Source organism: Clarias gariepinus, chromosome 2 (genome assembly GCF_024256425.1).
Source record: "Clarias gariepinus isolate MV-2021 ecotype Netherlands chromosome 2, CGAR_prim_01v2, whole genome shotgun sequence".
Lineage (NCBI taxonomy): Eukaryota > Metazoa > Chordata > Actinopteri > Siluriformes > Clariidae > Clarias > Clarias gariepinus.
The window spans coordinates 6,759,259-6,771,724 of record NC_071101.1 but is presented as its reverse complement, the minus strand read 5'-3'; the positions used below and the strand labels follow the sequence as shown (position 1 = coordinate 6,771,724).

General features: G+C 36.3%; 2 long non-coding RNA genes across 3 annotated transcripts; one reads left to right on the top strand and one right to left on the bottom strand.

Annotated features, from left to right (window-relative positions):
* The first annotated feature begins 829 nt into the window (after positions 1-829).
* Positions 830-3,159, top strand: LOC128518025 (uncharacterized). Its single transcript, XR_008357554.1, has 3 exons — positions 830-1,011; positions 1,166-1,219; positions 3,040-3,159. It is a non-coding gene; the product is annotated as an uncharacterized LOC128518025 (long non-coding RNA).
* Positions 3,160-7,434: 4,275 nt separating this feature from the next.
* On the bottom strand, positions 7,435-12,342 carry LOC128518027 (uncharacterized). 2 transcript variants are annotated; one of them, XR_008357556.1, is made up of 6 exons: positions 12,180-12,342; positions 10,270-10,366; positions 8,824-8,892; positions 8,399-8,749; positions 7,866-7,892; positions 7,435-7,702 (listed from the first exon to the last, which is right to left on the bottom strand). It is a non-coding gene; the product is annotated as an uncharacterized LOC128518027 (long non-coding RNA). The 2 variants fall into 2 exon arrangements; XR_008357555.1 differs by lacking the exon at positions 12,180-12,342 and adding an exon at positions 10,971-11,089.
* Between the last annotated feature and the right edge of the window lie 124 nt (positions 12,343-12,466).

Genomic DNA, 12,466 nt, shown 5'->3' with positions numbered 1-12,466 from the left:
ATAAAACAGATGTTCTGTATATTAAACCAATTTTAAAATATGGTCAGTTCAAAGTCTTGCCCACTTTTACACTTTTTTTTACTTATAGTTTATTTCATGATTGTGTAGGTTTTCACTCTCACCCTTTTGCATGACTATTCTCTGCATTATCTGATCATTATTTGTTGATTTTTACTTCTATTAGTACTATTTGATTATTACTTGATGGATATTATTTGATTATTATTTTTGGATTATTATTATTTAATGATCAGTATTTCATAATCACTCTGATGATTATTTGAAAATTATTATTTCATTGTTTCTTGAGAATTATTATCTGATGATTACTCTTTGATTATTTTTTTAATGAAGTATTTAATGAGTACTCTTTAATGTTTATTATGTGATTATTCTTTGTTAGGTATAAATAGGTGTTTTTCTCTTTTTCTTTTATTTGTATCTAATTAACAATCCTCATTCATGTGGTTTCTCACAATGTGTAGAATGAATTTTCTCTAGTGTGTGTATGTGTGTGTGTGAGGGTGTGTGTGTGTGTGTGTTTGTGTGTGTGCTGTAAAACACCCCTATCTCTGTTTTTCTCTTAGCAAGCTCAATCTTCACTGATTACATTCCACACCATTCACACAGACTCAGGTCACGGACTTGAACCCATTCCCATGGCTCTCTCATATTTGTTTTATTTTATTCCTATCAATCCACTATTTGCCTTTTTTTTTATACCAGGTAAAGTGTATGTCCTTGTCTTCTCCAAACAACACCATTCCCTGTGACTGTGAGAAACATCTCCACAAATGAACAACCAACACAGATGTGTGAAACGGAAGGGTGGGACAGTCACCTCAGTGTATCTCAGTGTATAAATGAGGGCCAAATGAGGTCGCTCAGATCTGTGAGAGTGCACTAACCAAGGCGACTCGTCATGCTCCCTCCCTGGTGTTTCGGCACGCTTCTCTTGAGCGCTGTTCTCGGGTCTCCACTGCGCACCAATGTCACGTTGGAAAGCACAAGGTGAGACGATGGTGGCTACTAGGATAAGATATATTATATACTGTATTATACTGACTGGTATTATGTGCAGTGTAAACTGATGTGTAAATAAATAGATGTTTTAAAGCAGCACTCCCAAAGGTAGAACACTTAAGATGATTCTTTTTTTCTCAAGTGAACCCAACTCCACTTCCTATCCTGATGACCTAGAAAACAACAAAACTGCAAGGTAAGTAAAGTTCTATCATTTCTGTCACGAAAGAGTAAGACAGGAGTTTATGCATGATTTCTTCCTTCATTTTCTTGCGTCTGTAATCTTTGTTGTTGTAGGTTATTCACATTACAAAAATAAGAGATAAGAAATTATTAAAACTTAAAAAAACGTATGTTATTAAGCTCATCCTGGGCCACATGTGCAGCAGGCTGTGGTGCACTGGGTGTTGTACTACTTTGACTTTTCCTCACGATCAGACCTGATGAACTGCTATTTGGTCCCTGCATGGGTGAGCCTTGAGTGCCCATGGCCCTACTGTATACAGTATAGTCTAATGTATTTATATATGTACCAATTTAATTATTTACTACTGTAGCTGTGTCCCCAACTTTTTCCACATTGAATTTAATTGCACACTCATAAGGGCATTTTAAAAATGTATGAGATCTGTTGAAAGGCGGCACGATGGTGTAGTGGTTAGCACTGTCGCCTTGCACCTCCAGGGTCTGGGTTCGATTCCTGGCTCTCCTTGGGGGCGGCCACTGATGGGAGTCTGTCGTGGTGACTGGGATCGCTACACTACCTGGCTTGTGTTTATAGTGCTGGGATCCAATAACGGATCATTCACCAGCTGTGCCCTTTCCCGGGGCCCCGCCTCTTCGCACACCCGCAGACTTTGTGTGGACATAAAATGAGTAATAAAACACATCAGGGTAATTTTTGGAAATTTTGTTTGTCTGTCTGTCCGGCTGTTTGTGCATGCATCACATAAAAACAACTGAATGAATTGTAATGTTTTTCACATGGGAAGAGAAGATATGCTAATTTAAAATTTACAAATGCCCTTATCATTAAAAAAAATCAACCCTGAAAAAATCATTAATTCATTGTTGGAGCTCATGTGTGTGCAATTGAAATCTACGTAATAAAAGCAATCTTACATCTTCATTCCGTGCACTTCACGTTAACGTGTAAAATTGTAATTAATTCCAAAATTTAACACATGCCGTTGTACATTTTTTAAATGCACTTATAAATGTGCAATTAAATTCCACACTAACGAAGTCGTGGGCACATCTAGTTATGATATAAAGCTGATTTTTATTTCAATTTCAAAGTTGCATGTCTTCTCGTCCCATGAGCAGATTGCGATAAAACAAAGTCTATATGATACTTAAAGCTCGGCCAAATACACCCATGAAAACCCCATTAAAATTCATGCAGTAACAGACAACAGGTCCTCAGAACATCCTCCAAAGTTCTCAGGAGGACCGTGTCTGGTTCTGCAGGATGTTCAGTAAACTAATCAGCTCATTTCCCTATAAAACTTTACACACCTATAAAAAAAGGGAGATTATATTTTAAGCAAAGGCTCGTCACAACAATTATTGACCTTGTTTTATTAATTTATGTTCACTTGTTTTTTATAGTATTTTCAATGTCCAATCTTTGCTTTACAGCAGTAGGCATGTGCCTATACTTTTGCACAGTACTGCACACAGTTTATTTTTACAATCTAACATTTTAACCAAAAAAAAAAAAAAAAAAAAACAGATCCTTAGTGATATGAACAAGGCAAAGACATGCGTTCAAGTATAATTTTACATCATAATTATAATTTTTCTGGAGACAAATTCCAGAAATAATTAATCAATAAAAACTGACATCTTGGACTTTTGCCTCGTGCTACTCATTTATAATTTTCTGGTACAGGGTGGGAATATGTGCAGTATTTATGGAATTAAGGATGAAGAGAGCAGAATAAGGGACATGGATAGACTAATATGAAGAATGATAAAGACAATAAAATGACAGTGATAATCTTTTTTTTACAGAGACTTCAATCAGACCCAGGACATGGTTATGCTTTTGTGAGTGTTCTGTGCAATGTGAATCATTTCAGTAAGGAATATTGTAGAGTGTTAAGCACTTAAGATGTTTAATTACAGAAGAGGATTAGGGATTACATAAATCTGAGTTCTGACTTTATTCTCCGAAGGTTTCATCTGAGGTCAGAATTCTGAGAAAAACTGTAATAATATTGTAATAATGTAATAACATTTTATTAAATGTAATAAAAACTGAAATAAATAGTTTATTATATGACCCTAATCCTCTTCTGTAGGTTTTGTATTAAATAAATACTTGTACATGAAACAAGTTCTGCTTTCTGTATAGAGTAAACACATAACACTCACAAACAAAAACGTCTCTGTCCTGAAGATGGCAGAAATATTTAAGTTACAGTTTTACCCTCCACAAATGTTTAAAACAGATCCTGATCATGTCATGCATATGTGTTTTAATTGGTGACATGGAGCATGCATGTGCACTGCACATGTTTGTGTCATATTTCACACACACACACACACACACACACACACACACACACACACACACACACACACACACACACACACACACACACACACACACACAATTTACAGATTTAACAGTAACTCTTAGTGGTTCAATATTCAACTTACTGTAACTGTTATTTTTTGTCTTTTATTTGTGCCAGGGAGCTTCGTCCTCATCCTGATCTTCTCATGTAAGTGCTCCTACTCTACTTTACTTCCTTAGTACTATCATTCCTCATTAAGTTAGACACGCAGCACCTTGTGGCCAATTAGAACGCATAATTCAACGGGTATAACTGATGAGTTCAGTCATTTAGACTACTTTATTTCATTACTGCTATTGTGCTTTATAAAGTTGTACACATGAGATAATAATGATAAAATAAATTTGGTCTCACTTCTGTCTCTCCAAGAAGGGGGTCTCCTCCATGGTTACCTACAATAGACATCATACATGGCCTCGATAAGTCTCTGCAGCAGGGTGATAAGAAAAGTCCTGATACCTGGAGCCCTTATTCTCCTGGAAAGAAGTGAGAGCAGAGAACGGAGGAGACCTGATTCCTTAATCATTTCACACTGCAACATTCTCCATTGTGACTGAGAGTTTAATTGACTAATTTATTTAATGGAAAAAAGTTATAAATGGTGTAATATTGCAGCTAGTTTATCTTAACAAACTGTGACTTTCAGCAGTAAACAAGTAACTTACTGTTAAAAAAATAAATAACACTTGTATTCATTTATATTCTGCTAATAAACAAAAAAAAACATCTAATAAACATTTGCATTATGGCAGTTGGCAGATGCTCCTATCCAGCATTTATCGTATTATACGCTAAACATTATACAATTGAACATTAGAGGGTTAAGTTCCTTGTTAAAGAGCCCAGCACTGGCAACCTGTGACCTAACCATCTTAATGACTTAATTAATGTATTATTATTATTATTATTATTATTATTATTATTATTATTGGAATCATAGATATATAATGATGAAATAAAGTCATAGCTACAGCAAAAATACTGTATAGAATATAAGGTAATATATGCATAGTAATAAAATCACAAAAAGTAATAAAAGTGTACTACTGAATAAAGAGTCGATATCAAAGATAGATGGCCCAACTTGTTACAGTGGTATTGGTTGAGACAACAGGTATCATTGTGTTATTAAAAACTTTGGAGACTGAATAAACTAAAGAATTCAAGTTGAGTCAGCAATTTATCTCTATTAAGATGCAAACATGTGATTTATAAAACCAGCAGACTGACACTATCAAACTGCACTAAAGAGGTGAAGATGGGTTTTGTGGACTCTTTATTCTTTTTATTTTTATTTTTAAATAAAATATGTAACAGGTAACATTGTGTTCTTGTAGCATAACCACTAGCTATACCATTGATACCACATACTCTACACCACTGGCTTTGGCACTCCATGTTCATCATAGCCCTTATTTCAAATCAATAACCTATATACAGTACTTGCACCCAGCTTACAGTGACGTGTCTATTGGAAATGTGATATATTTTGTGACTATATTTTCAACCTACAGAAATCCACACAGAACTCTTCCAATGTTTAGAGAGAAGAACAATGAGGTCACTGTGTGACTCCACTATCACTTACTTATCCAGGATCTCATCATCATCATCTCATCACTCACTTTTATTCTGTCACTTAAACACTTTAAAAATTGTGTCCACTCTTATCTGGGATAGATCTCAAGTTTAGTTCTGTAATGTACATTTTTGTAAAGCTACACTGTAACAATGTACTATATAAATTTAATTAAATTGCTTTTAACCTGGATCCGTGCGTTTTGATGGCAATGATGATGATGATGATGATGATGATGATGATGATGATGATGATGTGACACCACAGGAGTACACATGCAATCTAATAACAAAGTGAATTGATTGATTTTACAGACATGTAATTTGTGTAATGCCTAATAAATGTTTATAGCCATTATTGTCTTTGAATAGTACAGGTACATAGCAACAAACTGCAGCTTAGCCATGAGTACCAAAAGCACAACAAATAGGAGTGTATACAAATTGTGCAACTTATAAGATATATACTATATCAGATACAATATACTGTGTATAGCCAATTGTCTCGGTGTCCTAGTATCTAGTGTCCTAGTAACAGTTGGTGTCCTAGTACCTAGACAATGTTTGTTGGACGAACAAGCTCTCTAATGGAACCGATTTAGTTTTCATATCCCTACTGTCATTCCAAAAAGCTGCTGAACCTTCAAGGCTAGACGGGAGGCGGAGGAAGATGTTCCAACCCAGGAGCCTCAGCTTTATCATTTGTGAGATGATTGTGTTGAACAGCATCCTTACATCATTGTGTTTTTTTTGGTCTGGACGGGTCAGAGAAAGGTGAATAGTAGCAGATTTCTGTTGAGCGCTTGAAACTGAAATGGGTCCAGTATAGTGTACCCAATTTTTATACAGTCCAATGACTTAAGCACTGCTCAAAGCACTTCCTGTGCGAGTGTAAGTGTGACGGGCCGGTACTCATTCAGACAGGATGCAGATGATTCCCTAGGTGTGGGAATGATGGGGAACATCTTAACACACACTGGAACAACTGCTACTTACAACCTGTTATTAGACCCCAGTCTAGGGTTGGGCATGATAACAGAAACAGTGTGATGGGGAAGAGACGTGACTGAATAAAAGACACTGCAAAACATCTATTAAATATAAACATTTATTTTTTAAAAATTACATATAATATAATATATATATATATATATATATATATATATATATATATATATATATATATATATATATATATATATATATATATATATATATATATATATATATATATATATATATATATATAAATACTAGGCTTGTATCAGGTGAGTTAATGCTAGCAGCGTGAACAGAAGATACATGACCAAAACTAATAAAGGAAAATAAGACATTCTGTTCCTCTTTTACCCTAAATAATTAAAGATACATACATGAATGCTAATGTGCAGTGTAGAGTGTTCTGCTCTGAAAAATCATATTCATCATGAAGGAATTTTGGAATACATGATGTGAACTTCACTATGGTAACGATGGTAATTTCCTTTGTGCTTTTGGTTCTTGCCACCAAAAAAAAAAAAAGTCATTGAAATAAGCTAAAACTTCAGATATCAGCAAATAACACGCCTAATATGTACATAGTTACATAGTAGACTTGGCATTCCCACCCTGGTAACATACTGACTACATACATGACTGCATGCTACTTCACTATTTAAATAATATGTGATAAATATTGTTGTTATTGCAGGCAGGGCATTTACGCAGAAGTTAGGACTTTAAAAACTTTTAATAATATAAGTTAAACAGAAACAAACTAACTAAACGGGGATAAACAAAACATGGAGCTATGGCGCAAAACAGATTAACTAAACAGAACAGCATTCCAACAGAATCGAACAGCATAAAAAAACAGTTTATCAACAGATGCAAAACCACAACTAAGTCAAAACGTGGCTACTTAAAGCCAGACTAATTAGTCACCTCGGTTCTGGTGAGTGTCCCATCACTGACCGAGGTGCACTCTGGAAAGTGAAGTGCAAAAACTAAAATGTCTTCGGGTGCAAGACGCCCTCTAGGGGTTCTCCCTGATATAATATAGCTACATCCAAACCTTAAAAAGCACGTCAGTCTCAGCTTGTGGACCTCAACAAGGTCCGTCGGTTTCATTAAAATAAAATAATAATAATTGGAATAATAATGCCTTGGCATACTTATGGTGGGAATGTTTTGAGTGAAAAGATTTGGCATACAAATTATACTTTCTAATTAGAAACTGGGACACGGTCAATTCTGATCAGCTGTTGCCTTTCCAACCTGACATGCTCATAGTTTACCTTCTTTGAGCAGGTAAAAAGACACTGGGTAAAGTTTGTGTAATCTAATGACAGTCCTGATTATTTGAAGCCCTTTTGAAAACTTTCATTTTGGAATTGTATTTTGACAGTTGTATGAACCAAGAGCAGATTGGTCCTATATACAATCGCCACAAAGATTTGTAAAAGTAAGATGGTGTAAAATACATAAAAGTATGGACAAAAATATCAGTGTGGTAGACCAGTCCAGCTGGGCATCATCTGGAAAAAGACCAAAAATTATGATCTTTTTTATTTTTATTGAGAAATCATATCCTATATACTGTATCACACAGATAAAACGGTGAGAATGAGAACTCAGAGGCTCTGATTATCTTTAACTACAATAAAGTAAACACTTAAAATATCTTTGACATTGGCTCACCTCTGACATCTGGCACTTCTGGTGGTTCTTTAGGAGAAACAGAAAAAACAACTTGAACATAAACAATATATATTACGTACTGTATTTCATTACATCTTACTCTATATCTACCCTTTGCACAAATACTAAAGGTGTAATTTGTCTACTTTTCATCTGTACACCCGCAGATGGCGTTTAGAGCAACTGACATTTTTTTTTATCTCATTATATATCAGAGCAGTTGAAGGTAAAGGGCCCTGCTCAAGGACCTGAAAGTGGCAACTTGGTGGTCGTGGGGTTCAATGCCTTAACCACTAACCTACCACTCCACCGTGGGTGAAGCAAACATCCACAATTACCCGCGATCCCTCCCTCTACTTCAGAATACAAAGACACCAATACACACTAACAAAAAAAGTACGGAGGGAATGAAATTAACTCACACACATCTAAATTAGCTCCAACTCTCATCTACGACTGAAAACTCCTCCAAACATGCATGTTATTTTTTTTTTACTTTATTTCTAAATCCATTCCTGTTTTTCTTCACTTACCCTGAACGAAAAGCGTAACACTCTGGATAAAATGCCAGGTTGAGGTTGCAGATGTGTGCACATGTGTGCCTCCTGATTTAATGTAGCTCCTATAGACAGTGGCATCCGTAACACTGACGTTCTTCAGAACCAGGGAACAGCTTCCTTTACGCAGTTCTTCCTCAGGAACGTCCACACGGCCCTCATATCCCGGACCCGGGAACGAGAGCGCACCTCATCTCTCAAACACGATCTGAGAATCAGTTTTCCAGTAGACACGTGATTGGGTGGACACCTCACTCACGTTACATGGCAGGACGACTGTGTCTCCTACTCGTGCTGATATGACCTGTGAGTCTGCAGAGGCGGAGCCTGTGGATGAAATGTTACGGTTTAGATGAATGATGTAGTCAGTGATGAAGTCAGTGATGGGACCGGTCGCTCACCCACAACAATGATGAACCACATGGTGAAAATAAAGGTGAGGAGTCTCTGATGGAGTGTGTGCTCGTCTTCTAAAACAAAGAGTGATTTCAAATGAGGTGATATTACAGCTGATAATTTAATATGACATGGCTTTGCAGTGATAATATATGCAGTAACTACAGAGTATAATCCTATGGTGTGGAAAAGAGGACATAGAAAAAAAATATAGCAGGTAAAGTCCATAACAGTTTGCAGGATATACAGTATGTGTACAGTGGTGTGAAAAAGTGTTTTCCCCCTTACTGATTTCTTTTTTTTTTTTTGCATGTTTGTCACACTTTAATGTTTTAGATCATCAAATTAATTTAAATATTAGTCAAAGATAACACAAGTAAACACATTGTGCAGTTTTATTATTAAGGGAAAACAAAATCCAAAACTACATAGTCCTGTGTGAAAAAGGTGTTTGGAACAGTGGAGAACCTTTCCAGGAATGGCCAACCGACCAAAATCGCACAGAGCACAGCGACAACTCATCGGAGAGGTCACAAATACCCCATAACAACATCCATAGAACTGCAGGCCTCACTTGCCTCAGTTAAGATGAGTGTTCATGACTTCACAATAAGAAAGAGACTGGGGGGCAAAAATGGTTTGCATGGCAGAGTTCCAAGATGAAAACCACTGCTGAGCAAAAAGAACATAAAGTCTCATCTCAGGTTTGACAGAAAACATCTTGATGATCCCCAAGGGAAAATACTCTGTGGATTGATGACACAAAAGTTTAACTTTTGGCAGGTGTGTGTCCCATAATGTATGGCGTAAAAGTAACACCGCGTTTCAGACAAAGAGCATCATACCAACTGTAAAATATGGTGGTGGTAGTGTGATGGTCTAAGGCTGTTTTGCTGCTTCAGGACCTGGAAGACTTGCTGTAATAAATAGAACCATGAATTCTTCTGTGTACCAAAATATCTTGAAGTAGAATGTCCAGCCATCTGTTTATGACCTCATGGCATGACCTTAAAAAGGCGGTTTATGCGCGAAAACCCTCCAATGTGGCTGAATTACAACAATTATGCAAAGTTGAGTGGGCCAGAATTCCTCCACAGTGCTGTAACAGACTCACTGCAAGTTATTGAAAACACTTGATTGCAGTTGTTTCTGCTAAGGGTGCCCCAAGCAGTTATTAGGTTTAGGGGGTAAACACTTTTTCACATTTTTATTTTTCCCTTAATAATAAAAACGTTCATTTAAAAACTGCATGTTGTGTTTACTTATCTTTGACTAATATTTAAATTAGATTGATGATCTGAAACATAAAAGTGTGACAAACATGCAAAAAAAAAAAAAGAAATCAGTAAGGGGGCAAACACTTTTTCACACCACTGTATATGTGATTCCAAAATGTGAGTGGTAGTGTATATAATCTATGTATATACAGTATAAAATGTCTTTTTCCTTACTGGTATTTGTGTTTTTCCATCTTCCTAGTGCTCCTGGACTGGTGCTCCTCCTGGTTGTGCCCCTTCTGTGCACGCTCATCAAAAGGTGTTTATCAATCTAGAGATGGATCAAGACCAATTGGTTGAGCCGCATCCCATTTTAAAATGATTATTATTGACTCTGATAGGTTTCGTCCGTTTCATTCACCAAAAATATATTTTTTGTTAAACCATATTTGTGAATTTAACTACACTTGCTGTATAAAAACAAGCAGTGTACAATAGATATGTTTGCATACATGGGAATCACAATTTATGATGATGTAGTGGAAATAATCTTTTTTTACTTTAAAAAGCTGTTAAATTTATTGTTTAGTGTTAAACATAAATATAGTGGAGCTAATTTTAACGGCTGAAATGCATAATAGATTTTTTGGCCTGTATTCTTATTGGAGTATGATTATACATACATATGTACATGACAAACAGCAAATAAATAGAAAGAATAAGTGAGATGATGAACTAACACCATAAAACAACCAACACCAGGTGAAGCACAAATAAAATCACACAGGTGGTAACGTACATAAACATCAAGTAAACATTAAAGTAAACATGCTTAGCTATAATCACTGTTCTTGTATAAATTAAATCGGTTTTAGGATATTTTTTATTGTTTCTAATGTGGTGGTACAGTGTTATAGTGGTTAGTGCTGTCGCACCTGCAGGGTTGGAGGTTCAAATCTGACCGTTGCTCTTTGGGTAGAAGTTGTACTCTCTCCACATGGTTGGTGGGTTTTCTCCGGGTCCTTCAGGTTTTTATCACAGTCCAAAACCATACAGGCTGATTTATACCTATTGGAGTATCAGCGGGATAAAGTCAAGGCATAGCATGGTATACCTTATGTCACAGTACAAGATGTGTAGCTATGACTTCGCACTTAAAACAGATCTGCTACACTCATCCTGAAGCATCCAAACATCTTCATACGTTGCCTTTAACCCTTATTTACAAATATTTTTTAAAGTTTTTTTATTTTTGTGATCTTTTTTCCAAAAAATAAAAATAAAAATAATAATAATAATAATAATACAGTTAGTCCCCGACTTATAAACTGCTAAAATCCTAAATTTTTTCCACCTGTTCTTTATTTTTCTACCCATCCCGAGGCATCTGGAGATTGTTTCAGCTTCAGTAAACAGAGGCCAACCCTGCGAGGATCCTGAGGCATCCAGAGAAGGACCAGCATCAGCTGGATTCTGCTTCATGATGGTTTGGTTCTACACATCATGCTCCTGTGCTCCAAGTGATCCAGACTCCATCTGCCCTCTGCACCTACTGACTCATCCCTATGCTGAACTGAACTGCAGCCTAACACACATGATGTCATTATATAATTTCTGTTATCCGTTTATCTACTAAATGAGGATGGGTTCCGTGTTGAGTCTGGTTCCTCTCAAGGTTTCTTCCTATTGCCATCTCAGGAGTTTTTCATTGCCCCATCACTGACACCCTTGGCTTGTTCATCAGGGACAATCCCATTATTATATAAACACATTTTTTCTTACTCCTACTCAATTTTTTTCATTTTGTGAATCTGCTTTGAGACAATTAGCATTGTTAAAAAAAAAAAGACACTGAAGTGCACCAGATACCAATATTTACAATTCTATATGATATATTTCAGTGTCTAAGTGAATGTATAAAATGTCTAAAGTCTGGTATATTCTATGTATGTGTGAGGGTGGAGGAGAAATATGTCGGCCTCATTGGTTTTAATGAATCAGTAGAAACTAAGGATTGATGATAATTGTGGTGGATGACAAACATTGTTTTAGCAGAATTATGCTTGTGTTTTTGCTCTGAGGACTTGAAGCACTAAGAATTATTTGTTAAGGTCTAAAAGAGGGAAGTAAGCCAGATTACTCACTTCTGCTAGGACTGCTATGAAATCCCCTTAACAACAATCCAGACCGGCAGACGTGCCACACATCATGACACCGAATTGGTTGTTGTTACTGTAGATGCTGAGAGGTAAGCCGGAAGTGCCATCTGAAGCTAACATAAAAGTTGTGATGGCTTCAGAGGAGTGTCTGCATCACTGTAGATAAAAGAAAAGATTGAATCATGGAAAGTTGACTGGAAGGAAAAAGTGTGGTAGAAAAAGGCACAAGTAGGCCTAACAGTGATGACCAAAGCATTTAAAAGGATCAAGCA